Source organism: Balaenoptera musculus, chromosome 6 (genome assembly GCF_009873245.2).
Source record: "Balaenoptera musculus isolate JJ_BM4_2016_0621 chromosome 6, mBalMus1.pri.v3, whole genome shotgun sequence".
NCBI classification, from domain to species: domain Eukaryota; kingdom Metazoa; phylum Chordata; class Mammalia; order Artiodactyla; family Balaenopteridae; genus Balaenoptera; species Balaenoptera musculus.
Genome location: NC_045790.1, coordinates 15,480,946 through 15,505,044, shown reverse-complemented (window position 1 = coordinate 15,505,044; position 24,099 = coordinate 15,480,946). Strand labels below are relative to the sequence as shown.

The 24,099-nt window shown below is 51.9% G+C and overlaps 1 protein-coding gene and 1 pseudogene across 1 annotated transcript in view; both read right to left on the bottom strand.

The window, feature by feature from the left end:
* Positions 1-24,099, bottom strand: part of PEBP4 (phosphatidylethanolamine binding protein 4) — a 235,234-nt gene that overhangs the window by 37,953 nt on the left and 173,182 nt on the right. The window lies entirely within an intron of this gene.
* Positions 5,461-6,277, bottom strand: LOC118896901 (annotated as a pseudogene).

Here is a 24,099-nt window from a genome sequence, read left to right as displayed (position 1 = left end):
AGGGGTTGCTGAGGGGGTATGTTCCCATGAGAAAAAGAATGTCTGAACTCTGGGGGAGAGGAAGGGACGAAGGGCAAAGAGAAACCTAAAAGCAAGTGGATCAGATTGCATCTGCGCAGGGTGGGCTTGTGGCTTCCAGGTGGCTCCTGAGCACCCAGGGTCCGGCGTCTCCTCTGAGAAGCTGCCCAACTCCTCGCCTCTCCTGTGCTCCCCAAATGTCTTACATTGCAGCAATTAAAGTCCCCGAGGTAACTGCTCCTTCTTCAGTCTCACCTACTAGCCGGCGGGTGTACTAAGATCAGAGACCCTATCTTCTTCATCACTGAATCCTCACAGAGTAGACACTCGGTAGAAGTTTGCTGAATGAGTGAGTGATTGCATGGCCTAAATCGACACAAGGTTTCCCACTGAATGCTTTAATTTTCTCTAATTGGCTGTAAATATTGCTGGGGAAGCTTTTCCCAAGTAGACACTCGAATAGATCTTTGGGAGATAGAAACTGGATCAGATTCTCATCAGGAATTTGCCTGCGGGCCTGAGGGTAGTTTACCTCTTTAAGCTCTTTTCTACGGAGCTGAGCACAGGGGAAAGGCTCATTGTTCTAGAAACACACTGACTTGGCGTCATGGCCACTTGCATGTCCTCCTTGGGGCTTCCCCCTCTGTGCAAAGCTATCACCTGCCTGCTGCGGAGCCAGAGAGGCAGGAATTATGGATCACGTGGACCTCCACGAGTAGGGGAGGCTGATAGCTTCCCTGCACCCGTCCTCCATCACCTCTCCCTGCCCGGTTTTCACGGCGCGATAAAAGGAGACGCGAGGGACTTCCCTGGTGGTCCAGTGGGTAAGACTCCACGTTCCCAATGCAGGGGGCCCGGGTTTGATCCCTGGTCAGGGAACTTGATACCGCACGCATGCTGCAACTAAGAGTTCGCGTGCCGCAGGTACGAAGTCTGCACGCCGCAACTAAAAGATCCCGCGTGCCGCAACTAAGATCCGGCACGGCCAATAAATAAATAATGAATAAGTATTCAAAAAATAAATAAATGAGCTTTAAAAAAAAAAAAAGAGAGATGGGAGTTGGAGTTCCAGCTCTACTGTGTGGCCCCAGGTGAGTCATTTCTCCTCTCTGGGCCTCTTGTGTTCTCATCTGAACAATGAAGGCTGGACTAGGGAATCTCTGAGATCTCTACCTGTTCCTAATGTCACAAATCTGGTAGAATGATGAGCAGGGAACGTGGCCCTTGATGTCATCACCAATCTCCCCAGAGCCTGGTCTGGGGACTTTCCCTTAACTTAGGCTTGGGAGGGGGAGGAAGGGCCCACAAAGCCCCCGCTCCCCTCATGGGCTCCTGTGTTCACCCACTTGCTGCAAAGGTGACTCTTCCTGGATGAGTTAGTCAAGTCCTGCTTGAAGTCAGAAAGTCTGCGTGAATGACTCTTAAATGTTTCCCAAACTTCTACCCCTGTTTTCTATTACCTTGTGGGTGTAACAGAAGTGCCAATAGGGACAAAGGAAGGATTAAAGTCCCAAGGGCTTGGGGCCGAAATGGGACACGTGTACTCTCCTCTAACGTTATTTTTGTCATGCTCGTCGCCAGCACCGTCACCCATTATTAATACTGTTAAACATTTATTGTTCTTCGTTCAGCCAAGAGCAGTGGGTGAGTAAATCAGCAAGAAACTCCGGCCACAAGAAGCCTGCGCCGTTTCGGGCATTTCTCAGGTCAAGGCTGGTTTCTCCAGCCCTTATGCAGGGATTAAATCTGACCCTCAGCAGGAAATGGGGCTCGTGGCTTTGAGTTCCTTTATATGAAAGTGCTCTCCTTTCCGGAGGAAAGGTGTTATAATTCCGAGCTACTTTTGCCGCTGTGTATCTGTTTCTTATTCACGTTTGTAGCTCCTACAATGCCTTGAACAGGGCACGACCAAAGGTGCTTGCTAAATGCTTCTTGAAAATAGTTAATTATAATGATGTCTTATAACAAATTAAGCAGGGGAAGTGGGCCTGGGAGTGCTCTGCAGTGCTTCTGAGCTGCCAGGAGCTGAGAAACAGTTTAACTCCTCGTCTGGGGCAACTTCCCTGATAACGCTTAGAGCCTGGAGCCCTCGGGTTGCAAGGCTAGCAAGGGATTGGCTAGCAAGGGATTGTTTGGGAGGCGGTGGGGGGGGGGGGGCCAAGACTCAGACAGGAGGTGAACAGCTGGCGCCTCCTTCTGGCCCTGCCAGGCTGGAGCAGGCCTGGGGAGGGCTGGTGGGGGAACCTCAGCCCCTCGGCTCCCAGAATGTCACCTCCCTCCCACTACCCCAGCCCCTTCACCCTGAGAGAGCCCAGCTCAGGAGAGCCAGTGGAGAGCAAGGGAGGCTGTTATGTAACTGATTTAACTCCTTGCCAAACTGGTGACTAATTCAGACTGTCTCGGCCAGATTGGCTCCACAGCTTTGGTGTGAGCTGCAGGAGGCCCGGCTGGTTCGTGGCTGGTTCGTGGCTGGTTCTCACACCCTCTGCTGGAAGGATCTCTCAGCTCCCTTGCTGGCCTGGGCCACCACCAACCTCAACCACGGCTCCATCAGCACTCCTGCCTACCGGAGACCTTCTCTGTAGGCGTCCGATCCCCCAACTTTGTGTCCCTTCCTGCCCTACAAAAAGAGGCCAGGAAGACAGTTCATTTATGTCTGCCCCCAAGACAGTTCATTTATGCCTGGGGCTCACTGAGGCCCTTCATTTTGCACCTGGTGAGGGCGAAGGGCACTGTGGCCTGCTGCCCTTGGCTGGCTGGCCGGCCGGAGAGTTTTGGCTGCTAAGGTTGGCACTGTTGGGTCCAGAACTCGGGGGCCCTCTCCACCACTGCCCAAGGGGAAAGGGCTCCAGGGAACATCTGGCCTCACCCAGTCCCCTGGCCTTGGACCCCCGGCCCTGCAGGTCACAGGCTGCCTGGGTGATGCCGGGAGAGGCCTGGACTCACTGCTTCGGTTCTCACTTTTCTTTTTTAAGAGGGGGTGCTTGGTAAGCCCAGCCCATCCCTCCTGCAGAAGGCTGTCCTGAGGGGGAACGTGGAGGGAGGACATTTGTGCTTATTTGGAGACAGTTCAGGGGAAAACACAAAGAGGTGTCCTGACAAGGCCCACGGTATTCATAGACATGAGTGCTGGGGATTAGTTTATTTAATCCTTAACCACACAGCCCTCTGTGGTTGGGATTATTCCCATTTTACAGGTGGGGAAACTGAGGCTGATAGGAATTGGGTGGTTTGCCAAAGCTGGTAAGTGGCTGAGCTGGGCTTTGAACTCACTCCCCAGTGGCTTGGGAGCCTAAGCTGGTTCTGATACACTGCCTTCCCATGGCATTCTTGGGATGGGTTCCCGAGGCCGTTGAAAGACTTGTACATCTCAGCAGCTTCATGGCAACTGCCCAGCTAGACCCAGAAAATAATACTACCTTGTACTGTTGCTTCCTTCCGCCAAGCCCCACACAGACATGATCTCATTCACTTTCCCACAGTCCCATGTGGGCTAAGGAGTGGGTGGGGACTCCGTTTCCCAGGGAGGAAAGGGAGGCACAGAGAGGGATGCTGGCCTGTCCTAGGTCACAAAGCTGGCTGGCGGCAGAGCTGGGACTGGAAATCAGGCATCCCTGCCCTTGAGGGCGATCATTTAGCTTGATGAATATGGGCTAGAATCACCCCCGAGTTACAGCAAATTGGGGTGCTTTTCTTGAGGGCTGACTCAGTGGCTGAAACAGCTCCAAGATAGCTGGGCTTGTGTTAAAAAAAGGAAATCTGAGATGCATATAAAGGCAATCTGTATGCCAAGAAAGAGGCGCTGGGACTAATGGTCACCACACTAGCTCCCCTCCTGGCCAGTCCCGGCACCGTCTCTCTGCTTCCCTTCCCCAGATGCCCTGGGGCTCAGACGCAGCCCTGGTGCGATGGAAAGAACACTGGCTTTGAGGTCATGGAACCTGGAGAGGATATTCACTAGGGACTCCAAAATCAGTCATTTCCCCTCCCAGCTTTTCCACTTTTCACTCAAAAAGTGGGGATAATAACTACATGAAATAGACATTGTGTGTGAAAAATTTCATCAACTATAAAGCCTGCAGAGAGAGAGAAATTACTGGTGCTCCCTTCAGCCCGATCTCATCTCTACTAAAGACCTTTTTAAAAATGGCTTTGAAGCGGCGAGTCACGCAACAGCATTGTCCTGGTCAAACGTCTGTCTTCCCTACTGTGGCTTTTCCACTTGGATCCCTGGTACCCAACGTCTGGTCCCGAATCAGATGTTCCCTGGGTGGCCCCATGGGCTCCAGGGCAGGGCTGGCAAACTTTTTGCAAAGGCCCACGTGGTAAATATTTGAGGCTTCGTGGGCCACAGGCGATTTTGATCACATGTTCTTTGTGTCTTTCTTTCTTTTCTTACAACTCTTTAAAAATGTAAGAAACATTCTTAGTTCACGGGTCTTACAAAAACAGGCCGATCTGGCCCGCGGGCTGTAGTTTGCTATGCCTGGCGTAGTGTAAAATTGGGGGCGGGGGGAGTCTGGAAGTAGACAAGGCCTAGACCCCCAGTTTTGCTGCGTGCCTGCCTGCGGGCCTTCGGATCACTCTTCAACCTCCCCGGGACTTAGTGAATTATCTGCCTCATGGCTGTAATAGTGCCTACTTACTTCAGAGGGCTGCGGTGAGGGTTCTCAATAGAAGGCATCTACCCCGCAGCAGGTGCCTGAGAGATGCGGGGTGGTATCATTACTGCTCAATGAGTGAGGGACGGCCCACACTGTCCTTGGTGTGGTGGGGAGGACAGTACCCTCCCAGAGTCTGGGATATTCTACAAGGTGACCAACCAAGGCCCTGCTCGGAAGGCAGAGGCCTAGGGTTTCACGAGGAGAGGAAGACCTGGGGTTATGTCAAGGGGCTGCTTGTAGGGTTGGGACCTTGGTCCCACCACCAGCTTTGTCTTGGGCGGGAGGTGGTGTCTGGGAGTCTGTGGGACTACAAGAGGCCCCACATAGACCTGGGGCCCAGGGGGACCCAGGGCTTTGCCGAGAGGACACCGGTGACTCCCTGGTCCTCTTGAGTCCTGGCTTGTTGTCAAGTGAAAAACTAGAGAAGGAAGCAGTTCTGAAAAAAGTGTGGGTCAGAGCAAGCTCTTTTCATTAATAATAAGAGCCACCACGTACTGAGCACTTTTGCGTCCCAGGCGCTGGGGGCTGTATGCCCATCCCTCCATCCCCCCAGCGAGCCCGGGGCAATGCTGGGGCGGGAAGGGGGCGCGGGGAAGGCTCACAGCTGCAGGGGCTGGAGCCGGGAGAGGATGGTCCTGCTTTCTTTGATGTTCCACTGCCTCCTGGGAGCCTAGCTCTGCCCGTGGGTTCAGGTTTGGGTGGATACTCAGGCCAGGGGAGTTTGAGATCTTGATTCTTTTTCTTTCTTTCTTTTTTTAAAATTATGTGGTGGTTATCTTTAAGTACAAAGACTTTTCCAATCATGCCACTTAGAGATCATTTTATCCACTGCTCTGTTTGCCGCCAGTCTCTTGTCTCTCTCCTCAGCAATGGAAAGGTGGATACCCTTTCCACGAGGAAGAGAGATCCACGGTTTGTTGCCTTTGCCAATAACGAAAATGCTGGAGAGCCGGGTGGCAAAGCTATTGCCGTTGGCATCTTTCACATGAACTACATCAAAAGAACCAGGATGTCTCTCCCGGTTAGTGATCACACCAATTCTTCCCAGGTTAGCACTTCCAGTCACCGTGCACAGGTTACCAGTGTCAAATGTGATGAAATCAGTAATCTTGCCAGTCTCCAAATCAGTTTGAATGGTGTCATTCACCTTGATGAGGGGATCATGGTAGCGGATGGTGCGAGCATCATGGGTCACCAGATGAGGGATTCCTTTTGTTCCCACAAAGATCTTTCTCACTTTGCACAACTTATACTTGGCCTCCTCAGGTGTAATATGATGAACAGCAAAGCGACCCTTGGTGTCATAGATCAGACGAAAATTCTCTCCAGTCTTGTCAATGCTGATGACATCCATAAAACCAGCAGGGTAGGTTATATCAGTGAGGACCTTGCCATCAATCTTAATGAAACGCTGCATGCAGATCTTCTTTACTTCATCTCCTGTTAGGGCATACTTAACTCTGTTCCTTGAGACATTCCCTCAGCTTGTGGGGACCGGTAGATGGACGAGGAGCAAACACACCAGTCAGTTTATCCAGCATCCAATGCTTTGGAGCTGCTATGTGCTTCAGGTGTTTCTTGGGACCGCGAGCCATGGCTGCACTAGGCACGAAAAGAGAGCGATTCTTCTTTTTGAGAAATACAGTGAAAAGGACTAGTTCCTCGGCTGCTGGAAAAACTCCATCATCACCCAACCGCGGAAACTGGAGCACTCTCTTCTGTGTACTTGTGCCATCCCGTGGCTGGTTCTGGAGGGTCACCTGCGACCAGCCTCCCGGGCTGGAACTCAGCAGTGTGACTCGGTGCACAGGGGCCATGTCTTCCTATTGCCAACACCCTGCTTATTTCTCTGCCTCTTTCCACCTATAATTCACTGTTCCTGTATCTAGAAAGCCATCCTGTTACTTCTTTACCTGGTAAACTTCTACGCAGTCCTTTAAAACATAGCTCAAATGTCACCTCCTCCAGGAAGCCTTCCAAGACTACCCAGGCACAGTTAGTATCTCCCTCTTCTGCCTTTAGGCACTTTGATTGTTATACTATTTGGGGGTGGGGGACAAACATTAATCGAGCACTTAGTACATCCTACGCCTTACGCTAAGCACTTTACTGAATTATACCATTTAACATTCAAAAACCCATGAAAGGGTCTTATCCCCATTTTACAGATAAGGAAACCGAGGCTCAGAGCAGCTAAATAACCTGCCCAAGGTGAGGCTGGGATCTGAATCCAAGCAGTATGACCTCAGTGCCCTCCTTCCACCACTAAATGATATTGCCTCTCTGACACTAGTTATAATGACCCCAAACTGTGATACTAAGTTTATGGGTCTGTAAATGGCCCGTGAGCTGAGACCATGACTTACGTATCTTTGCTGTCCCAGAATGTAGCGCAGTGCAGCGCACACAGTAGGCGCTTAGTGGTTGCTCATGGAAAGAATGTTGAATACAGAGCCTGTGGGGGTTGGGCCCACTAAAGGAAGGTGGGGTGCTGGGAGTGGGGAAAGGAAGACCAGTGGGGGACACAGCTGAGTGGGTGGGGCTTGCTTGACCCTGGTGGGGGGAAGGTTCCTGCTGCCAGCTGCCATGCCATCTTGGAATCACGAGCCTGGCAAGAACAACAGAATGATGTCCTGACACTGCTTAGTAAGCGCCTTCAACGTGCTAGGAAGCACTTCGCACAAGGGCATTCTAAGTCCAGGACAAAGGACAGCTAGTTCAAATCCCTAGACAGCTCACAAAGGCAGTGCCTTTGCAGGATGCACTTTGGCAAAGGATCATCCTGAGGCTGGGTCTGGACTCCGTGCCCTGTACATTCTGAACCTTGCCGGCCCTCTGAGAAGCCGGGCTGTCGGGCGAAGTTGCATGAATTCCCGTGTTGGGGAGTCCTCTTTTGTACCATGCAGCTCTGTTTACAGCGGACTGGCTGCCCGGAGGAGCAGAGCTTTCGGATGAGCAAGGAGATGGGCATCAGAACACCTTCATCTCTTCCCGGCTCTCTCCACACACAGGAGGTGGGACCCAGCCGGGGCCCAAAGCCTGGAGCCTCCCAGCAAGCCAGGTGGGCCTGTGAGGTCATGCTTCCTGCCACACTTGCAGGTGGCCCTTTCCTGGGGCGCCAGCAGGTGTCAGGGGCAGGGGTGATGTACGGGGGACCCCTTTAGTATCCCCAGTCCCCTCTGGGGGCTGGAGGTGCCCCTTGAAGCCACCGGAAAGCTCTTTTCTTGCCTGGAAGAGGTCCAAAGCATGCGTGGTTGCTGACACGGGGGAGGGGGGGATGGGGGGAGGGGGGAGAGCGAGAAGACCCCCCTGCAAGCCGCGTTCATACAAAATGCATTTCCCAACGTATCCCTCTGGCCTGTCGGAGCCCCTTCTGCTCACTGCTCTGTTTATACATGATAGACAACTAATTAACATCCAAACCTCCTGAAAGGTCTTTTCAGAGGTAATGTTCTGACAGATTATGTCAGCAAGGAGCACTGATTTGTCTAAGCATGGATCACATTGTTTCAGATTGAATGAGGTGAATATTAAACTGCTTTAAATGTACTCTTCATAAAGTACTAATTACACACTCCCAAGGGAGAACAGCCAAGGAATACTAAACAGTAGAGAAGTCAACAGAAGGTTCTTTTTATAGTATGTTGCTGGGCTCTGTGTTTTTCTGTCTCCTTCTTTCTCGCTCTCTCTCTTTTTTTTACAGTAAAATCACAGCACGCTAAAGAATACACATTTATAGCACAATGCTTCTCATCTAATTATACGGCAATCATTAGTTTTAAGCTGGATGCATTATATTTTCTTTGATATATTATGCCTGAGGCACAACTCTGCATTTATTGCTGCTACTGGCAGATTCCAGTCCCCCCAACCCCCTTTCCAAACCCCAACTCCTTTCTACCCCACGACCCTTTAACAAATTATTTAACCCTTACTGTTAGTTTGCTTATTGTCTCAAAAAAGAATAATTGCAATTTGAATTGGCAAAAATGGGGGAAGCGACATACCCTTGATTAATTAATTAATTAATTTGTTTTAATTAATTAATTAATTAATTAATTTAGGGCTGCGAGACGCTACATGCGGGATCTTAGTTTCCCGACCAGGGATCGAACCCGTGCCCCCAGCAGTGGAAGCACGGAGTCTTAACCACTGGACCACCAGGGAAGTCCCCCCTTTGTTACTTTAAAGCGGAAAAAATAGGAAAGGAAATCTCATGTGTTTCTGGGAGCTGTGCAATTTTTTTATTAACCAGGTAATGTCCTGAATACACAGTCTCTGCTCCCCGACCCAGTGAAATTCCTTCATAACAGATTCTACAGGATCACACTGAACTCCCAGTGGCTGAGCTTCATTGTCTCTCAGGGAAAGAGATATTTATATGTATATAAATATACATCTCTAAAAGCAACAGAGGGGTGGAAAACCATGAGGCAGGAAGCAGTCCAGCGAAAATGCAGGGTGGCCCTTCAAAATGCCTATCTGCAGATGTAGCCAGAATTCTGCTCCAACAGTTTTTCTGGATATTTCTGACATCAGGCCTTGCCCATTGTTGAGAAAAAGCAAGATTAATTTTGAGATGCCCTAGATGGTCAGGTTCTCAGTCCTGAAGGGAGAAAAAGGCCACCTTCCATGGGGATGGATGGCCTGACATTGACCTGACTGGTTTCTTCTTAGTCAGGCATCTAATCATCATGCCTCTAAAGATAAAAGGGACGTCAGGGTCCCAGAAAGGTAGAATCGCTTTTGTGTAAGGAGCAAAGTGGGGTCCCCTTTCCCTACTGTGGTCTTCCTTTTCCTCCCCCGACACCAAATCAGAGAACTGTGGGGTCTTGGACTTGAAGGGGTTAGAAATTTCCCATCTTTAACAGTTGAGGAACTTCAGAGCACAGAGCTGCCTGCAGTTCAAGTTGGAACCTGGGGTCCTGACTCCCAAGCTAGTACTCTTTCCACTTCAGATAGAGTAACTCCAAATAACTCTTCTCTCACAAAAACGACCCAGGGCAAAGGAATAAAATGACAGAGTGCTACGGACTGAATGTTTGTGTCCCCCTCAAATTCACATGTTGAAACCCTAATACTATCACTGTGATGGTATTTGGAGGTGGGGCCTTTTGGGAAGTGAATAGGTCATGAGAGTGGAGCCCTCCTGATGGGATTAGTGCCCTTATAAGAAGTGACAGGAGAGAGTTTGCTTCCTCTCTCTGCTCTCTTGGGGCCATGTGAGGATACAAGGTGGCTGTCCAGACATTGGATCTGCCAGCACCTTGATCTTGGATTTCCCAGCCTCTAGAATTTGGAGAAATAAATGTTTGTCTTTTGAGCTACTCAGCCTATGGCAGTTGTTATAACAATCCAAATGGACTGAGACACAGAATTCTCTTCCCTGAGAGCTGGAAGAAGTCTGGAAAGTCACCTAGTCCACCCTTCTGTTGCTGCTTGAATCCCCTTCATGACGTCACCAACCATGATGACTTGTTCATTCTTGGCTCTGGCTCCTCTGGGGATGGAGGGTTGGCGACCTTCTCCCAGAGTGTCAGACCATCTCTGTGCAGCTCTCATGGTTAAGTAAGTGTTTAAGAGCAGTGCACGCTGGAGCGAGAGTGTCTGGGTTTAAATCCAGCACAGTCACGTCACAGCTCTAGGACCTTGGATAGGGGACTTCTTAACATTTCTTTGCTTCCGTTTCCTCTTCCTCTGTAAAATGGGAACAATACAAGTGCCTGCTCTATAGGGTTTTGTGAGGATGACAGGAGATGATACATGTCAAGCAGTGCCCAGCCTACCAAACTAACCAAGCTTAGCTATTATTATTGTTAAGAAGTTCATCTAGCTCCCTAGCATAACTGCCATGGTTGTAGCTCTGCCTGGGGCCCCACGGAACAAGATTAACTTTTCTCCTTGTGTGACTGTTTTCAACTATTTCATTCATTCATTGCTCAGCTGTCACTGGATGACCCCTGCATGCCAGGTACTTAGTGCCAAGAGAAGAGAGAGATATGGAAAAGACTTGCTCCCCGATCTCATGGATTTTTTTTTTTTTACATTTTTTTTGGCTGCGTTGGGTCTTCGTTGCTGCGTGCGGGCTTTCTCCAGTTGCGTGGAGCGGGGGCTACTCTTCATTGCGCTGCACGGGCTTCTCACTGCGGTGGATTCTCTTGTTGTGGAGCACAGGTTCTAGGCGCGGGGGCTTCCATAGTTGTGGCGCGCGGGCTCAGTAGTTGTGGCGCATGGGCTTCGTTGCTCCGTGGCATGTGGGATCTTCCTGGACCAGGGATTGAACCCGTGTCTCCTGCATTGGCTGGTGGATTCTTAACCACTGCGCCCCCAGGGAAGTCCGATCTCATGGATTTTAAACACCAGAAGAATTTACAATTTCTCTTCAGAGCTTCTCTTCCCCAGGGGACATACTCTTTGGTTTCTTTGCCTGTTCCTCACTTAACTTTTTTCCAGCCCGTTTTCCTTATGTGAAATCATTGACAGGAATACACCAGGGATGACGAAAAAGTGGTGGCAAACCTGAGCTTCAGTCCAGGGCACACCTTGTATCCATCATCCAAACACAAGAGACTGGGATTCCATGGGTGGATGGGACCCAGGTATGCATTGTTTCTTTTTTTTTTAAAGCTCCTTATTCTTAAATCCAATACGTGTGTGTACGTGTGGGCATGTGTGTGTGTGTGTGCGCGTGTGCGTGCACGTTCAGCCCCCCACAGATGCATGCCCACAGCCCCCGACCCTGGGTAAGCGGAGGAGGCTGCCTTCGTGTCTGTCCACTTTTAGGGACACGCCTTTTTCTCAGGGCTGACTCCCGCCTTCTCCTGGCACCCCTCCTCAAGCCCAGGGTATTCTTGGCTGAGGTATTCCCCGCTACGTGAGGGTGCCGGCTGATGACACGTGAATCCTGCAGAACGCACGACATCATTGGTCAGTCCCCCTGCCCACCCCGCACGTCCATCCCTCCCATCACTGATGCTGCCGAAGTTAGCACTATGGAAGATACATGTGACGTTGTCACTCGCCTGCTACAACCTGTTCCGCAAGACTCCCTGTCTACCTCAGGATCCCATGCAAGTTCCCGGCCCGTGTGCACGTGAGCACGTGCGTGTCTAACCATTGCTCCGTGCCCGGCACTGTTCTCAGGGACTCACAGGTGCCAGACCCACAGCCGGGAGGGCCCCCTTCACAGCCCGTGCCCATCGTGGGCTTTGCACCTCCCCTTTTCTAAACCCTGAGGACACCACCATGTTTCATCCTTGTTATCCCACAGCCTAACACAGTGCTTGAGACCCAAGGGAGTGAACATATACTTGTGGAATTATGGCTGGTGCAGGTGTTATTTTTGAGGAAGCGCTCTTGCCTTGTACCAACAGATACAGGCAGCCAGCTCCTGGGCCTAACCTGATGGACCCCTTCAATATACACTCTTGGTTTTGAAGCCCAGGCATCTCCCCTTTCCCAGAATTAGGCCTTCCTCACCCTCTCGCTGGGTCTCTGTTGCAGTGTACCTCATTTGGTGCTGAGGATGTCCTCTTTAGGGTCAGGAAGACCTGGCCATACACCTCTGAGGGACCCAGAGGTAATAGGGTCAGATGCTGTGCTGAGGAGAAAAGCACCCAGAATATGCCAGGCATAGTGGTAGGTGCTGGCCTGTAGAGAGACGCCCTGTAGAGATGTGATCTCTGCCTTCGTGGAGTCTGCAGCCTCGTGGCGATGCACCGGCTTTCTCACCTACAAATGGGGCCTCGGAATACCCACGCCACGGGGTTGCTGTACAGACTGAAACGGTGCATATAGGGTGCTTGGCAGGGAGTTAACACTCCGTGAAGTTTCCAAATGGCCATTCTTCTGCACCCCAAGAGGGGCTTGAAGAAACTGGCCCTTCTGAGTCAGGAAGGCCTGTGCACATCTCTGTAGGGATGTGACCTGGTGCCTGTGACACATCCCTTGGTGGTCACCAAGAACTGAGGAGGTGTCGGGGCCGATGGTGGCCAGACTGCCCTGATGGCGCACGTGCCGCTGGCTCTGGGGCGGCAGCACTTGGGCGACTATGAAATCCAATATGAAAGAACTCCCTTTTTCCTCTGGCACTTTGATTTATGGCCCGGGTGTCACCTTCCTCCTTGGCACAGCGTCTGGCCCTTCTCCTTTCTATGCCTTTCTCTCTCCTCACTCACAAATACCTGGTACTTCCCACCTACACAGTTGAGCTTTGGAGGAGACTAAACTGGCCTTGAATGATTGCTTCTGCAACCTAAGAGTTATGTGGCCTTAGGCTAGTTAATCTCCCCAAGCCTCAGTTTTCTCATTTGTAAAATGGGGCTAAGAATACCATCCTCCCGACCTCATTGTGGGGATGGGGAGAGGAGGCGTGGGAAAGGGTCCCCCGCAGCACCAGGCGTGCAGCCAGCCCCCAGCATGCGTGTCTTTCCAGTGCCCGCATAAGTCACACTAAGGTAAGGTACTGTGGGTTTCATGGATTCCCTCTCCTCAGGAGTTCCTGCATTTTAAAAGAGGGCACTGGCGCTGTCTGATACAGCACAATAAATTGATTGGGTGAAACTTCAGGAGAAGCAGTGGGGTAGGGGAAAGAGATATTTTGGGGGCAGGAAATGGCCTTCCTTTACTTCTGAAATCACACCACTTAGACTAGCAGCTCTCAGCCTAAGAGCTGTGACGCGCTGGCATGGTACCAGCAGTTGTGAGATGTATCACAAACAAATATGTTGCTGATAATAAAGTGCCCCAGTTTTTGAATAATCCCCCCCAAACACACTTTGGGGGGTTACCTTAGAGGGAATTCAAGGTTAGCTCCATGATATGGTCATACCCACTCTCATTCTTACGTGACTTCTCGAGTGGGGTAGAAAAGGGTGCACCTGGGATTGGGCACAACCTGGGCATGCCTGCGCATGGGTGTCCCTGGCCACGCGTGGCCTGGTAGAAATAACAGTTGCAGGTCAGGGACCTGGAGAAAACCCTTGAGACACTTAGAAGCACTAGGCATGCTGCACAGCGAGAGAAAAGAATGAGCCCCTGACTTCTTCTTTTTTTTTTTAATTTATATTTTTAAACATCTTTATTGGAGTATAATTGCTTTACAACGGTGTGTTAGTTTCTGCTTTATAACAAAGTGAATCAGCTATATGTATATATATATCCCCGTATCCCCTCCCTCTTGCGTCTCCCTCCCTCTCACCCCTCTAGGTGGTCACAAAGCACAGAGCTGATCTCCCTGTGCTATGCGGCTGCTTCCCACTAGCTATCGATTTTACATTTGGTAGTGTATATATGTCCATGCCACTCTCTCACTTCGTCCCAGCTTACCCTTCCCCCTCCCCGTGTCCTCAAGTCCGTTCTCTATGTCTGCATCTTTATTCCTGTCCTGCCCCTAGGTTCTTCAGAACCATTTTTTTTTTTTTTTTTTTTAGATTCCATATATATGTGTTAGCATACGGTATTTGTTTTTCTCTTTCTGACTTACTTCATTCTGTATGACAGGCTCTAGGTCCATCCACCTCATGACAAATAACTCAGTTTCGTTTCTTTTTATGAGCCCCTGACTTCTCCTGCAACAACGTGGCTGACTCCCAGGACAGAACACCGTGCCCGCAGCCAGGCAAGGGCAAAGGAGCGCCCCCTCGACGTGGCTCTATTACGTGAAGGCCTCAGCAAGCCTCATGGGCCGTGACAGCAGTCAGCACTCTGTCGCCTTTGGGGTGGGGATATTGACTGGGAAGAGGGAGGCTTTGGGGGCACTGGAAATACTCCATGTCTTGATCTTGGTGGTGGTTACATGGTGAATGGACAGAATGTTTGTGTCCCCCTAAAATGCGTATGTTGAAACCCTACCCCCAGTATTATGGTATTAGGAAGTGGGCCTTTGGGAGGTAATTAGGATTAGATGAGGTCGGGGGGAGGGGCCTTCATGATGGGATTAGTGCCCTTTTGGGAGTCAGAGAGAGCTTGTTTCCCCTCCTCCTCCTTGCTCTCCAAGGAAGCGTACTTTGAGAAGTCGGCCGTCTGCAACCCAGAAGAAGGCTCTCACCAGAACCTGCCGTGCTGTACCCTGATCTCAGACTTCTGGCCTCCAGGACTGTGAAAAATGTTATAAGCCACCCAGTTTATGGTATTCTGTCATAACAGCCTGAACTGACTAAGACAATGGAAGTTTTACACTCAATATCTGGGTATTTGATGGATATATTTGTAACTTAATAAAAAAATTTTTTTTGAAAAGCAGTTTGGAATCTCAGTCATACACCTGTCAAGGTTTTCCCACAGTGCACCTTGGAAGGACCTTTACAGTAGGAGCCCAGGGAGCGCTGGGGTCACGTCAGGCCGTCTCAGGCAGGCAGTGACTGGCCACGAGCTCTCCCTGGTGGCTCTACGTTCCTCCTGGCTGACAACTTTTCAGGGCTGATGTCTCAGCCTCATTAGTGCCCAGTGCGTGGAGAGGCGGGACCCTCACCAGATAATCTCATTTCTTCTGGCAAGACAGCTCCCAGCAGAGGCCATGGCGTGTTGTGAAGTGCTCCTTGCCTAGGATATCTGGGGGGCTGTCAGGTGCCCCCCAGAGCAGCCTCAGTGAGAGGACTCCGGCAGACACCCAGATACCCCCTGCAATCGGTGGCCCCAGGATGCTGAGGTGACTCTCCCGGCCACCCATGTGGAGCTCATTTTGTTTGCTTTGTGTGTTACTTTGCACCCACCCCTTCGGTTGCCAAGGAAACAGTGACGCAGCCTCCGGTGGGGCCTCAGGCTTAGTCAATGTGGAGTCTTTTAAGGCAATGGTGGTTCAGTGAGGTGGCCCTGGTGCCGCCCTGGGAAGGGAGAGAGGGGTGACCCCAACGGAAGAGGCGGCGGCTTTGCTGCTGGCCTGCTGGACGGCGCTAGTCAGGATGCAACTTTTCACTCGGAGCCTCAGGAGACCCACCCTTGGCCGAGTCACCAGAAGATACAAGGCAGATGGTTCTAGAGGCGAGAGGGAACAGCCTTTTCCTGTCCTGGGTGTTTGTGTGGCCTGGGACAGCTGGTCTCCGAGGCTCTGGCAGGTCCAAAGCGTCTGCAGACCAGTCAACCAGGAGCAGCAGAATGGGTTTCTAGGCATTAACAATGTGTTTGTGGACAATTGGGGGTGAGGGGGTTGGCTGGGAACTAAGATTCAGGGGGACCCTTCTCAATGTGAGGAATGCCTCCTGTATCCTCCAGAGATGAGTTCCCACGCTTTCCATCCCTTCACGGCCATCGCCAATGACACCGGGACCCTGGGACTTCCCTGCCAGCGTGCTCTGTCTTCTGCAGCCTCTGCCGGCAGGGCTGTGGGCATAACATCCTCCACTCCCCAGCCCTGCTCCCTGTCATGCATTAAGTTTGTCCTGGCCCCCCCCCCCGCCCCAGGACCAAGCAGCCCAGTTCCAAGGCTGGGAAGGCCTGCTGGTCGTGGGCGGGTCTACCTGAGGGTCTTGTCTGGGTGCCTCTCTTTTAAAGTCCCTGCCGAGAAAGACAGGTCTGCCTGCAGCTCTGGATGGAGCATTGGTAAGGGTGTCCCGAGTTCTCCTCTTGACTCTGAGGCTGCCCTGCGGCCTGGTGAGCACAGCCCTTCTCAGGGCAGCTCTTCCTTTCCTGCTGCGGGAATGAATACCCTCCACTGTCTCAACTGAACGGGTCCCATCCCCACTCTCTAACCCTCCCCCACCCAACTTCCCTCTCCCTGTCATTTTCCCTATCACCCAGTCTCAAAACCTCCGAGTTATTTTTGATTCATCTTTCTCCTTTATCACCCTTATCTCGTCACTTATCAAATTCTGTCAGTTCTTCCTTCAAAACGTCTCCAGCATATGTCCCTTCCTTTTTTAAAATTAAGTTTCATTGTTTTTCTTAGTATAAAAGAGAACTATGCTCAATGTAGAAAACTTAGAAAATACCGATAACCAAAAAGAGGACAATTAAAATTACCCATAACCCTCCAGTCAAAGCTGTTATTAATATTTTGATACATGCCCAGTTTGTCCCTTGCCCCTGCCTACATACATACACCCTTTCCTTTCTTTCACGTCTCCCCATTCCTGCCACTATCACCTCGTCTACGCTCTCCTCCCCTCAGTCTCTCTGCCCCACCCCCGTTGTCCACCCTGCCACCTCTACCACTTTCTCAAGCGCTGCCTTTGAAACACGTTGAAGCTCGGGCAGCCACTGGCCCGCAGGAAACAGGTGTCCCTCTGGGTGGAAGCCCACAGCTTGACGAGCATATGGCAGGCGCCTCTGTGTGATGAGAAAGAAGGCTCCCCTTCCTCAGGGTGGAGGCAGCTCCTGGCCTGGGTGAGTGGCCGGGGGCAGGGTGCAGCCTGCGTTGAAGTCCCCGCCTGTCCCTTCTGTGGGAGAAGTGAATAACTAGCCCTGGTCACACCTGCCCTCTGCCGTGTGCTGGCCAATTCTACCTTACTAACCGGTCCCAGCACTTACCCTCCTGACCTGCCGGGCCAGTCTAGCCCCTGCTTCTCAAACACTGTGTGTTTGGCCTCTCCTGGGGTCTTTGCCCAACCTACACCCTCTACCCCCTGCTCCCCTTCCCTACCTCATACTGCTGTCCTCAGAGGCCCGGTCCAGGGGTCACACTTCATGTGCCGGTAGGGCCTAGGCAGGTTCCCTGTGTGGGTGGGATGAGGTCTGTGAGAACAGGAGATGGCCTGAGTTGGCAGATCTTCACCCAGGTCGTTAAATGCAGTCTCCCAAGTTTTTAAGGTCGCCTACTAATTCAACACGTTCAGAAGCCTTGTCTAGGCTGAGCGGAGCTGCCCAGCCCTGCCATGGCCCATCTCGTCTCTGAAGATTTCCTGCCTCCGTCTCACCTCTCCTTGATCAGTCCTGCTCCTCATGCAGGGGTGTGAGATCCCGTTTGGCAGCTTAGGTGATATGGTTTAGTGGAGAGCACACTTACCCATTCAACATGCATTTAGTGAGTGCCTAGGTAGATTGAGCAGTCAAAAGCCTGGGTTTGGGTTCTGATTCTACCACTTTCTTGAGCAAATCACTTAAATTCATTTTCCTACCTGTAAAATGGGGATTCAGTAGTTCTCAACCCACTGACTTGTGAAAAGGCGTTGGAATCATATACATGATGGCATTGTGTTGATATAAACTGTGAAGCTCTGTCAAATGCCATTATTCGCCCACCTTCTGTCGTTCAGGGCGTGCTAGCTTTATGTTTTGAAATGGTGTGAGCAGGCTTGCTATGGTAGTGAGTATGCATCGGACATTTGATAAGTCCTGTGGATTAGTTAATAAAATGTACTCAAAGTGCCGTATCTTTCAATAGAGGATTTGTATAGATGACAACAAAACTATATGCAATGAAAGGATAATATATAATATTGATAATGATAATAGAGCGCCTGCTAAGAGCTTTTAGCATCATTGTCTCCTTTAATCTTCAAGGAAGGTACTCTTAACACCGCTGTTACACAGATGAGGAAACCGAGGCTTAGTGAGATTAATAGCTTCTCCTGAGTTGCACAGCTGGTGAAAGGTATGGACAGGAGAGAAAACATGGAAATAAACTAACACAGTGAGGCTGCCCATGCCTTTGGAGGGTTAGAGATAATATTAAGATATACAAAATCATCTAGAAGAGTCCCAGGCAAATGGTTTGCACTCAATAACTCATACCTATTATGACTGGGTTCTAGGCTCATTATAAACATTCTTTTACTTGATCGAATCCTTACAACAACCCTGTGAGATAGGGATTATCCTGTCCATTTTACAAATGGGGAAACCAACGTCCAGAGAGGTTTAGTGCCTCTACCCAGGCCACACAGCTGGAGACATAGAGGCCTGCCTGGGACTCATGTCCTACTGTGCCCTTACTCCTGTGGTCAGGTTGGGCTCACCAACCTTTCCCCAGAAATGCTCTGCTTCTTGTAATGTTGCAGGCGGTACTTCTACGAGCCTATCAGCTGGAGGCTCCACGTTAAGGCCTTCAAGGCAACCTCCACCAGAGCCCATCGAGCTCTTGGAGATACCTGTACAGTTGGGATGTTGAGGGCTGGGATCTCAGAGCCAGCATGTGTCCTCCCTTTAAACTTCAAGGGAACAAAGACTTACAGAACCTATCTCGGCCCTCCCCCCCCCCTTTTTTTTTTCCCAAAGAAAAATGAAAGACTCTGATAATTACTTCTATCTACCATCCAACTGTACTAATTACCAACCTATTTCTTCACAGTGTGACAGACACCAGCTCTGGAAAACACATAGAGATAAATTAGCACTAATTGGTTTTCCTCTGGCTGTTTGAATTAGTATTTAAAGCTCCGATTACAAAGCAGAATAATTGCTATTAATGTCCTATTGCCGTACAAAAGGCAGTTCTCTCGAGAACCAGCCCAGGTGTATTATTACTCTGATTACAGCATATTTAACCTGGCTCGTTAAGGGGGAGACACGGGGGACAGTTTCAATACGGCGGACTGACCACTTCCTGCAGGGTGGAAAGCTTGAAGACAGAACAGTGAGGAAAGGAAGAGGAGGGAACAGGAAAAACTGGGCCTGGAAGCCTGTGGGGATTCTTGGCAGGGGTTCTGGGGTCTCTTCCTGCTTCCCTGTCTCCCTGGGGACCTTCCTGGGTCCAGCCTACCCCGCTGTGTCCACAGCCAGCCTCCTCTTCACACCCAAGGCCAACGAAGGCTTCGCAGGCCTTCCTGGCCCCTGCGTGGAGTCCTGGGGAGCAAGGCTGCCAACTGAGGGATGCGTGGGATGTCCCGGATGTTGGCATCAGACTTGCCACCAGTGACCAAGTGGAGGCCTCTGCCCTCCATCCACATCTCCTCCTCTCCAGTTCGGGGCGGGGGCTTTAGGACATGGCATGTGCTCCCTGCTCCCACTTTGGAGGATCTTGTGTTTGCCCCCTCCATCCCCCGACCCCTTCCTGGCACCATTTTCATTCTTGTTCCTCTACCGGGATCTTTCTGACCAGAGGACTGTGGGTGAATTAGGGAGGAGGTGAGCTCGGTGAGGGCATCTTTTTTTTTTTTTTAATATTTATTTATTTATTTTTGGCGGCATCGGGTCTTAGTTGCAGCACACGGGATCTTTAGTTTTGGCGTGCGGGCTCAGTAGCCCCGCGGCGTGTGGGATCTTAGTTCCCAGACCAGGGATTGAACCTGTGTCCCCTGCATCGGAAGGTGGATTCTTAACCACTGGACCACCAGGGAAGTCCCGGTGAGGGTGTCTTCACGGGCTTCTGTACAAAGGAGGTAGAGAGTCCCAGCTCTCCCGCTCACTGGCTAGATGGTAAGTCCTCCAAAGTCCAAGAGCCTCAGTCTCTTCAACTGGAAAATGGGTACAACAACCTCCCTGGTCATGGCTTCACAGAGCTGTGAGGATCGATTGGGGGTGGGCGTGAAGGTCCTTTGTAAATCACAGAGGACTCTACCTAAATAAAGGGGCTTCTTTAATTCACTCTGGAACGGTGTTGGCTTGTGAAAAAGGCACTCAAGGTAGAACAGAGTTGCTTCTTGCTGGTCCTTTCTTTGGTCTCTTCTTCCTTTTCAGTAGCTTCCCTTCCTCCTCTTTGTCTCCTTCCCCACTTCCTCTTCCTTCCTCGAAGACTCCTAGATCTCATCTGTATCCCCATTCACGCTAGGATGTTAAGAACTCAATGAGTTACCCTTTCCTCGAGCAGCTGCATTTAAAAAGGGAGGGCTATGTTTAACCCAAAGAAATGAGTCACTAATGGTGAACTTTCAGGCAAACTGAGATGATATTTTGTGGGGGAGAAAGAGGATGTCACAGCGCTTCTCAGAGCCCCACAGGCAGCTGTCTGCTCACTGACACACAGGTTTGGTGGGGCCCTGTGCCAGGGGAGGAAGGAGGCCCCGCAGGGAATAGGTGCCAGGAGAAAAGTCACCAACGGAGAGGAGGCCCTGCAAACCCGGCTGAGGCTGCTGACCCGGAATGTTCGGCTGGGGGGTGGGGCGGTGTTCTGGAGGCTCTGGCAGTGAGCTTCTCTGGCCCATCTGTCCCCACCAGGATGTGGTTCCTGGGCAGAGCTTGGGTTGGGCGTCCCTGAGGCCATCCAGAGGAGCGCAGCCTCCCCAGGTGGCCTCCGCCTTTACCTTTCTCTGTTGCCATCTGGGAAATAAAGCAAGCTGACTCTCCCCCGTAAGGACTCTTTGGGGTCTTTCACTCCTTCTCTGTCCCCTGCCCTTCTGGACCCTCCTGTCTCTCCCCTTCTCCTCCCCTGGACCCCCTCTTCCTCGGTCCTGCCAGCCTCTGGGTGCCACTCTCCGCCCTGTCTGGGGAGAGAAGCCACAGAGAAAGAAGCAAAGCGGTGTCCTTGAGATGGAGAACCAGGTTTGGCCGGGTCTCTTCTGGGTAATGTTCTAGGCTTTTATGGCTCTCCTTCCTTCTCTGCATCACCTGATCTCTGATACCTAAGAGCCAGTGCCTCTCAGCACCATTCAGGTACTCCAGAGCCCCAAGACCTTTGGCCAGGGGGTTCCCAAGGTGGGCGATGAGAAGATGGCCAGGGCCCATCTGCCAGGGAGAAGCCTCTGGGTGGTCTCTGCCGGGTGGGCCCAGCTGTAGCAGCCCAGGAAAGGAGCGTCACTGCCAATGAATCCTTCCTTTACAACCATGCTGGGAGGGACGTGCAAGGGCCCGTGGGTGGGTGTTCACGTATGGGGGGGGGGATTTCTTTTTAAGAGACAAGGTGGGTGGAATGGGGGAAGCCAGCTGGCTGTGGGCTCTATTTCTACTGACAAGGCTTTACCCTGTAGGTGTGAGGAATTCCAATTAAATATGCAGCCTATTTGTCTGTGTGTGGGAGAGGGTTTGCTGGGAAGGAGGGGAACGGAGGCAGCAGCGTCTCTGCGGCATACCAGCAAACCAGAAATTAGCTCCGTTCATCACAGGCACACGGGGCTTCCCTCAGCCCTCCTGTGCACTCACAGGAGTCGCGGGAAGGAGACAGACAGAGGAAGCGAGAGAGAGGTTGGGGAGGCGGGTTCTCCAGACTCGAAGGGCTTCCGGAATCTCTGAGTGGGCAGGAAGGAGTGCCTCACTCCTAGGCTCTTGGTGGGGGGGGTTTCCCGTTCTGGAGGCACCGGCAGTGAGCTTCTCTGGCCCATCTGTCCCCACTGGGGATGTCCGGGGTCATCTGGGCTCACCCCCAAAACAACAGGGGTTCGTATGTACATCTGGGGGCATCTCCAGCTGGGGAAGCAGGTGAGCCTGTGGCCAGGGCAGCCCAGGGCAGAGGCCATCACCTCTGCAGGTCCCAGGGACCACTTGGATTTTCCCCTTCTTCACCCCTACGGCAGAGTAGCTCTTGGAAAGCCTCATGGGCAGTGGTTTCTCTGAAGAACAGAATCCTGAAACAGTGAAGCTGGGGCCCACGTGTTGGGCGAAAGGATCACCCCAAGGAGTTTTGGGGGGGAAGTTACTTGGGGCTGCAGAAGCCATTGCAAACCTTTTGCCATCCCTTCATCCTTCCCTTTACTCATAGATGGAGGAAAACATGAGAGTTCTCTAAGGTACAATGAGCAATCCGTATTGAAGCTGATAGATACAGCCTTTCAAAAGCAATACAATGTGGCTTTCGGGGGCTTTCCATGGGTGCCCCACCCGAGATTCTTTGAACAGCAGCTGGGCTAGCTGCACGCCAGCCACCTTGCCCTTGGCCTTCAAACCACTGGCCTTTCATCTAGGCGGCCGCTCCATCCTCCCCCACCCTCCTCCCGCACCACTTTCTCCATCAGTCCAGTCTTCTCCACATTTTTCCTAGTCTTTTCTTGATGTTATTTCTCTCTCCATCTGCAAATGCTGATTCCTCCCTAACTCTGATCCCACCATCTACTTCCCAACCGGTTCAAACACCATCCCTTGGCTACGAACTTAGGAACAGGTTATGGAACCGGAGACCGAGAAGGGCTGGCAGGGCATTTTTCTGATCCAGGCACCCAAGGTGGTGGTTAAGTAACCCCAGCCAGCTGACTCTTCAGAGTACCCGAATGGGGCCTGCGGGTCGGGGAGCTGACCGGCACGTGGCCTCAGTAGCCAGGCCGACCTGAAGAACGGCTTGGGGGGCATGGCTCGGGTCGGGTGGCGGGGGGAGACGGGTCCCAGGGGAGGGCAGGCGTGGGTGGAAAGACGGGGAAGGCGAGGGGGCTGCCAAGGAGGCAGCCGTGAAGACAAGCATTGTGGGCCAGAGGGAGAGGCTGGGAAAGCAGTTCAGCAGGGCAGGCATGGCTCCTTCCTGTTCTCCCAGATTCTCTCCATCCCTTTCGCTTCCCCTCTGCTCCATCCCCCTTCCCCCCCCAACTCCCCCCACTCCCCCCAGCCAGCTCTTCTCTGACTTTCAGAATGGCAGGGGGTGTGGCCGCTCCAGGATAGCTTCCCGGGATGGGATGGAGGGGACAAGACCTGCCTCTCCAGCCCTGAAGGTGCTCTTTCAGAGTTCCGTGTTCGACACCGAAACGAGGACAGCTCGGGTTTGCACAGGAGGACAGTCGGGCGGCTGCAGCTCCTCACCGCTCTCTCCCCTCTGCTTCACCCCTGCCTGCCACAGAGAGTGGAAGGGAGACGGAGTGGCTTCAGGGAAGGCCTAGAGGGGGAGGGGAGGCCAGGAGGTGAGGGGATCGGAGGAGGAGAACAGGAGACAATGTGGCGAGGGAGAGGTGTGTCTGCGTGGAGAATGTTAAAATGGTAAAATCAGGTTGCATGTAAGTATGTGTTTTGTTTGGTCTTTTAAATACTATTTCCTTAAATTAGGCATAAGGCAAGGAAGGTGAAGACCAAAGTGTCGGGCAAACTTAGCCCAAAAGGCGCTTTTGAGTGTCCGTGGGATAAATCAAACCTTTTGCCACCAGACAGAACCTCGGAAGCGCTGGGGGCTCAGGTAGGTGAGTGCCTCGCCCGAGCCCCACAGTCATCTGGTGGCAGAGCTGGGACAAGGGAGTGTGGTGTGGCTTGGGCAGTGGCTGGCACCTCCGCCTGACCCTTTTCTCTGGACCTGGGACTGGAGATGACATTTCCAGAAAACATTTGGGTCTGCTCCCTGCAGGGCCCACTGGGCTTGGTGGAGACACTGCACCGGGCTGTGCTGGGGGACAGGCAAGCACGGCCAGAGGCTTGGCCGAGGTCGGCTGTCCTCGTGGACATCAGTCACTGAGAGGACCACGAGGCGGAGGGGCAGCGACATCGCGCCTTCCCTGTGTTGTGCACCTGTGACACATGACATCAGGTGTCACGTGGACCCCGCGCGGCACCAACACTTGCCTGTAGGTACTCGTAGATAGAGGAAACGCCTGTCAGTAGGAAGAAGCTCCTCTCTGTGCTCCCTGGGACTTGGGGGGTTAAGCAGACCCCCTGGGCAGAAGTCTAGGCCTTGGGTCCAGAATAGTGCACCTGACCAATC